The sequence below is a fragment of the Marmota marmota genome, unplaced genomic scaffold (assembly GCF_001458135.2).
Source record: "Marmota marmota marmota unplaced genomic scaffold, marMar, whole genome shotgun sequence".
NCBI lineage: Eukaryota > Metazoa > Chordata > Mammalia > Rodentia > Sciuridae > Marmota > Marmota marmota.
Window position 1 is genome coordinate 72,272 of NW_026006962.1, and position 6,493 is coordinate 78,764.

General features: G+C 50.2%; 1 pseudogene; it reads left to right on the top strand.

The window, feature by feature from the left end:
• Positions 1 to 667: 667 nt before the first annotated feature.
• LOC107133647 lies at positions 668 to 6,005 on the top strand (annotated as a pseudogene).
• Positions 6,006 to 6,493: the final 488 nt, after the last annotated feature.

The following is a 6,493-nucleotide window of genomic DNA, read 5'->3' on the forward strand; positions in this document are numbered from 1 at the left end:
CTGTGCATTGTAGGATGTTGACCAACATTTCTGGTCTCCACCTGCTGCTCATCAATAGCACCACATCCCAAAGTGGGACACCTCCAGTGTCTCTGCACTTTTCCAGTTGTCCTCAAGGGAGCAACCCTGTTCTTATGGGGGGCCACTAAGGTGGTCAGCTTTAGGAGCATGAAAAACAAGGTCTGAGCTTTTAGAGCTTAGCTCCCACCAGATGCAGCCTCCTCAAAGGTAGAAGGGAAGAGACTAGTACTTGTCATCTGACAGTCCATGGGGAATTCCTTGAGCTCTAGGGGCTGGGTCACTGCCTTTGGTATTCGTATCTACAGTGAGATTCTCAATCTATTTTTGCACATCTGACTGCAAAAGCTGTTAAGTGAAGTGTTTCATCTTCTCTTTGAATTTTGCACCTGAGAAACCTGGTAGGAAATTCAGGGTGTGCCCTTCGTGGATGCTGATGGGATATTAAAAGCATACAAGCTCCCTGGGTTGCATACCCCCGCCCCCAAAATAAGAAAAAGCCAAATCATTTTGCCTTTGTGACATTGGTCATCTCTTCCTTCAAACATAATTTTGTTGGGGTCCATCTTCCTCTAAGAAGGAAGATATAACCATAGAGTTATTGTGACAAGAGGTCCCCCATAACCCAACCTAAGAGGAGAATGTCAACATGCAGATGTGCATTTTGTACCCTGAACCCACCCAAGGTCCTGGCTGAGCCCAGACTGCCTGGGATCAGAACCCATGTCATTCCCCAGCTGGACAAAAGCTTCTCTCGCAGCCCGTGTTTATAATCACTGTCCAATATCTGTCATTCATCACCCCCAGAAAGTGAAATGGGCAAAGTTTCTGTGTGCCAGCCTCCCAGGCCAAAGCCAAAATTCAAAATCTGGGGTGCCCTTTGTAGCTTTGGCAACAGCTGAGGTGGGGGAGGGCTGTAGGAGGAACCGCCCAGGGTGAGCCTCATCTGTCCTTTGCAAACTCAGAGAAGTGTGTGCACTAAGACAGGTGCCACGCAGCCCCAAGAAGTTACACGCTGGCCTCTTCTGAAGCCCAGAGCATTCCCAACCCTTTCCCAAGTGACATTCATCTGATTTTCTCAGGACCCCCAATATAGACCAGCTGGTGGAGGAGGGCATGAGACTCACCCAGCACCTGGCGGTCCCCCACTCTGCACCAGGAGCAGAGCCCCTCCGATCAGGTGGGTGTCACAGGGACCGTGGACAGCAGCTCCAGGCTGCAGCCTGGACCCCATCGCCACTCTAGCTGGGTAGCGATCCCCCAGAGACTGTGAAAGTGAAGGCTAATGTGCCCTCCTGTCACCTTCCTGCAATGTATGCTCCAAACAGGGCATCCTATGCCCTCACCCCTCAGGACCCTCAACCCCTGTGGGTGTTAAAACCCACACACAATGCCGGGCACGGTGGCGCACGCCTGTCATCCCAGCGGTTGGGAGGCTGAGGCAGGAGGATCGCGAATTCAAAGCCAGCCTCAGTCAAAAGGAGGCCCTAAGTAACTCAGTGTGACCCTGTATCTAAGTAAAATGCAAAATCTCTAAGTAAAATGCAGATGGGGTTCAGGGGTTAGGTACCCCTGGCTTAATCAAATGGGAGTCACAGATAACCACACACCTCTTCCTGAGGTCTAAATCGTCCCTAGCTGACCTGGGACACACAGCACAATGCAGGTGCTGCGGGAATCGTGCTGATACTCAGAGAAAAAAAAATGCTCAGGGAAAAAACACCCAACACAAATGTCTGTGCACGTCTGGTACAGGAGAAAGGTTCTTTTCCTTCTGATATTTTCCACGTAACAGCTCTTGTCTCATCAAATTGCCAGGTAGGTGCCCTTGGTAGGCTGTGCGAAAGGAGCCTTCTGGGACGGGATGACCAACATCATTGGTGGATGAGAAGCAGAAATACGGTGATTGACAGGTGATAGACAATGCTCAATAGATGATGATCATGATACTATCAATGAAGGGATATGTATTAATGATGCTCAATCGATAGGAATCCTGTCAATAGATAACAGAGGAAAGGTGATAGCTAATGATGGGTGATAGAAGTATATAGAGGTGACAGATTCATAATGCACATACAGGTGACAGATAAATGATGTGTGGATAGAAAGGGGATAGATGTGACGTAATGACACCTGGATGATAGGTAATGATAGATAGATGATAGATAGATAGATAGATAGATAGATAGATAGATAGATAGAGATACTGGGTCGGTTCTCATGATAGGCAAAATGTGGCCAACTTACACAGCTGACATTGGGGCGGATGATGCTCATTGGTGGGGTCATGCTGTGCACAATAGCACATTTAACAGCCTCTCTGATCTGCACCCACTCCCTACCTAGAGCACCACCTCCCACCTTCCCCAAGTGCTGACAGCCAGATTCATGCCCACTGTCCCCTGGTGCCCAGACTCCCTTTGCTAAGTAAGACCTGTTCCTGGCAAAGGGAATGTGAACATTGCTCTGCTGTCGGCTCTGCAGGAATGGGCAGTGATGAGTACTGGGTCCTCTACTGAAATGCAGGCTCAGGCGGGCTTCCTGCCAATGAAACCACTTTTGCAAAAATCCTAAATCAGCAAGGCTATGCCACTGGCCTTGTAGGTATGCGGACACCTGATTCCCCTCCCATCCAATTGTTGAGGGACCAATTTCCTCTGGAGGAAAACAAAAAGCAAAAAAAAACAAAAAAAACTCTTTCATCCTTCTCCACCTCCCAAGTTGGTACCTGTCCCTGCTCTGGCCCTCTCGGATGGTTTCCAGTTCAGAAGTTCTCATTGCAGAGGTTTGGGGTTCTTTGATATATATTTTGCCTTCTTTCCTTCTCTGGACCTGTCCATCTTCTTTAGCCGCAAGAATCAGAAAGCTCTTCAGAGCCTGGCTCCGCCGCCTGTAATTCCAGTAGCTTAGGAGGCTGAGGCAGGAGGACCGCAAGTTGGAGGCCCACCTCAGCAGTTTAGTGAGGCCCTGAACAACTCAGCAAGACCCTGTCTCTAAATAAAACACAAAAAGGACTGGGGATGGGGATTGGGTGTCAAGTGGCCCTGAGTTCAATCCCTGGTACCCAAAACCAAAAGCAAGTCCTGGCTGAGGTCACTCATGGCCTCCGCTGATTCAGGATCTGCTCTTTCGAGGTTTTCTTTCCCCTGACTGCATCCAAATGGCCCCGGGGTTCTTTGTTCCAGGCAACACGTGCGCCGTTGGTGTGGCTGACCACCCAACCCCACTCGCAGGAAAGTGGCACCAGGGCGTGAGGTGCGCATCCCGCGGGGACCACTGCCACCACCCGCTGAACCACGGCTTCGACTACTTCTACAGGCTGCCCTTCACCCTGGTCAATGACTGCTACCCCAACAGGCCCCCAGAGCTGTGGTTCACCGTGACTGCCCGGTTCAGCTGCTACACCTGCGTCCTGGCTCTGGGCATCCTGACGCTCGCAGCCACCAAGCTCAGCGGCCTCCTCTTGGTTCCCTGGACCGCAGTCGGGGGGCCGGCCGGCCTCCTCTTCCTCTTCTTCACCACGTGGTTCTCCAGCTGTTGGTTCCTGCAATGCTGGAAATTGTATGCTCATGCGGAACCACCAGGTCACCAAGCAGCCCATGGATGTGGGGAGCACCATCAGATGGATGCTGCAGGAAGCCACGGCCTACATCCAAAGGTGGGAACCCTCACTATGTGGGGGGAGGCAGATTCTGAGCCATGAGCTACCCTGGGGTCCCATAGCAGCAGGTGCATCGAAAAGGTCCACACACTTCATTCACAAATGAAAGGAAGCTATCCTTCCTCGTGGCTACATAATATTCCTCAGTGTATATCATGAAGGATTTCTTTATGGAGTCACTTTGCCCATGTCTGTCATCCTAGCAGCTGGGGAGGCTAAGGCAGGAGGATGGCAAGTTGGAGGCTATCCTCAGCAATTTAGCGAGGCCCTAAAAGACTCAGTGAGACTCTGTCTGTAAATAAAATATCAAAAGGACTGGGGAAGGGACTCAGTGGTGAAGTACCCCTGTGTTCCATCTCTGGTGCTAAAAAAAAAAAAGAAGAAGAAGAAAAAAGGAAAGGTCCGACCTTTTTTCTATAAATTGGTTTCCACACTCGGGTCTCTGCGTTGAGTTATCTGGGCTGCATTGGAAAGTATCCGAGTACTGGTCGTGCATCAGGGACTCCTTTCAAGGCCGAGGGAATGTCTGAAACCCCGGAGAGTACCCAACCATTCTTATATAAGTAATAATTAAATATTCATATATTTACTATAATATATATCTATTTATCTATGCATACATACCTATGAAAATATTTAACATATAAATTAGGGAAAGTCAGAAATTAGAAGCACCTAATAATAAAATAATAGTTATGGCAATGTTCTGTAACACAGGGTGGGTCGACGGGGTGTCCTATCCCTCCCTCTCAAAATATCTTCCTGTACTATACTGACAGTGGATGTTGTTTTACTCAGACAAAATTGCCACTGTGACCAAAGTTCCCAAGAAGAACATTTAGAGGAGTAAGAGTTTATTTGGGGCTCATGGTTTCCAAGGTTCAGTCCATGGTTGGCCAACTCCATGGCTCTGGCACAAGGGGAGCAGAACAAAATGGTGGAAGGGCCTAGAGGAGGAGAGCAGCTCAGGACAGGGCACCAGGAATCAGAGAGAGCTCTGCTCACCAGGGACAGGATAGAGACCCCAAAGGCACATCCCAGGGATCACCTCCTCCAGCCACACCCCACCTGCTACAGTCACCACCCAGTTAGTTCATCCAAGTGGATTAATCCACTTCTAGGTCACACCTCTCATAATCTAATCATTTTACCTGTGAACTTTCTTGCATGGTCTCACCCATGAGTTTTTGGGGACCCCTCACAGTGAAATCCCAGCAGGTGAACCCAGGTCACTGATGCAGCACATTCAAGGTCCATGTGGACGCCATCATCTCCTGTCCATAATTCAAGTGGTTTTCTTCTTTCACAAACAAGGACAGGCCCTTTATCCTCTTTGTGTCCCTGCTGCACATCCACACTCCTCTGGTGACCTCGAAAGCCTTCCTCAGGAGAAGCCACCACGGTTTATACAGACACAACGTGGACAGATGGACTGGTTTGTAGGTAAGTCAAGATCAAGAATGGGGGAGAGTACACCCCACTCGTTTCCCTTGTTTGTTCATTTATTCCCAGTGATAGTCTAATTTTGCACAAAACCAATCATTTCATTAGCAATCAGTTTTGTGAGAAGCTGTCATTCAGCATCACCCTTAGTGGTTACAGGAAGCAGAGAGAAAAACGTTAGCTTTCAGCATGGTGGAGGAAAAGGGCTCTGCTTTCAGGGCTTGGGGACACGCTAGAGAGAAGCAAGAACTCGCAGACTCTTCCATCTTCGAGGGTTTCTTGGAGACGTGGAAGTCCTCGCAGGTCAGGTGACACGTCCTTGCACGAATATCCTGACATCTGAGCTACGTGAGAGGCAGATGTCCCCAAGGAGGACAACAGCTCACATGACTCGTGAATTGGCCTCTGTGCCTTCAGGGGTAGGAAGGACCGCTGGTCTCCACGGTGCAGGGAGCTACTGCTGGGTTTGCAGGTGTCCCCTGCTCTGCTGATCATGGCCATCATAAATTTTACTGCTATTGGTTGTGGTTCCTTCCACGTGGGCTGGAATCTGTCATTGCTTTTCCCCGCCCCAGGCCACCCTCTCACCCTTTTATTAGGGCACTTGACCCCACAGGCACCACACATCGAAACCACGCCTGCTGGCAACGTCCTGGATATTTTTTGCAAGTCTCTCCTGGTTTTTGAGGTGACGCAGTGCTAAGCAGACCTGGGCATCACAGTCTCAGCACCATGATCACACATGTCCCTGTGGGCTCTGGGCAGGGGGCTCTTTCTGTGACTGTCCAGAACAAGGTGGCTTGCGCTGAGACCCATGTGGGCGTTCTCTCTAACACCTTCCACCTTCTCCACAGGTAATGTCCTCCATGCCCCTGATTAGAACGGTCTGAAGAACTCCACGCTCACCTATTTCTGATCATGGAGGGTTACTGGAGGCCACAGATGAACACCAACAGTTAGGGGGGGAGGGTGCAATGGGATCTACAAAGGTGAGGGGCCAGCCATGGGGAGGGATGGAGACAGGGAGCCAGAGGAGTCCACATCGGAGGTCCCAGAGCAAAGAGACTATGTAGGAGGGGGAGGGAGGATGATGATGTAGAGGAAGAGGAGGAGGAAGAGATGGAGGAGGAGGAGGAGATGGAGGAGGAGAAGGAGAAGGAGGAGGCGGAGGAGGAGGAAGAGGAGGAGGAGAGATGATGATATTGATGAGGAGATGGAGGAGGAGGAGATGGTGGAGGAGGAGAGATGATGATGATGAGCAGGAGGAGGAGATGGAGGAGGAGGAAGAGGAGGAGGAGGAGATGGAGAAGGAGGAGATGTAGGAAGATGAGGAGGACAAGGAGGAAGAGGAGAGATGAGGAGGAGATG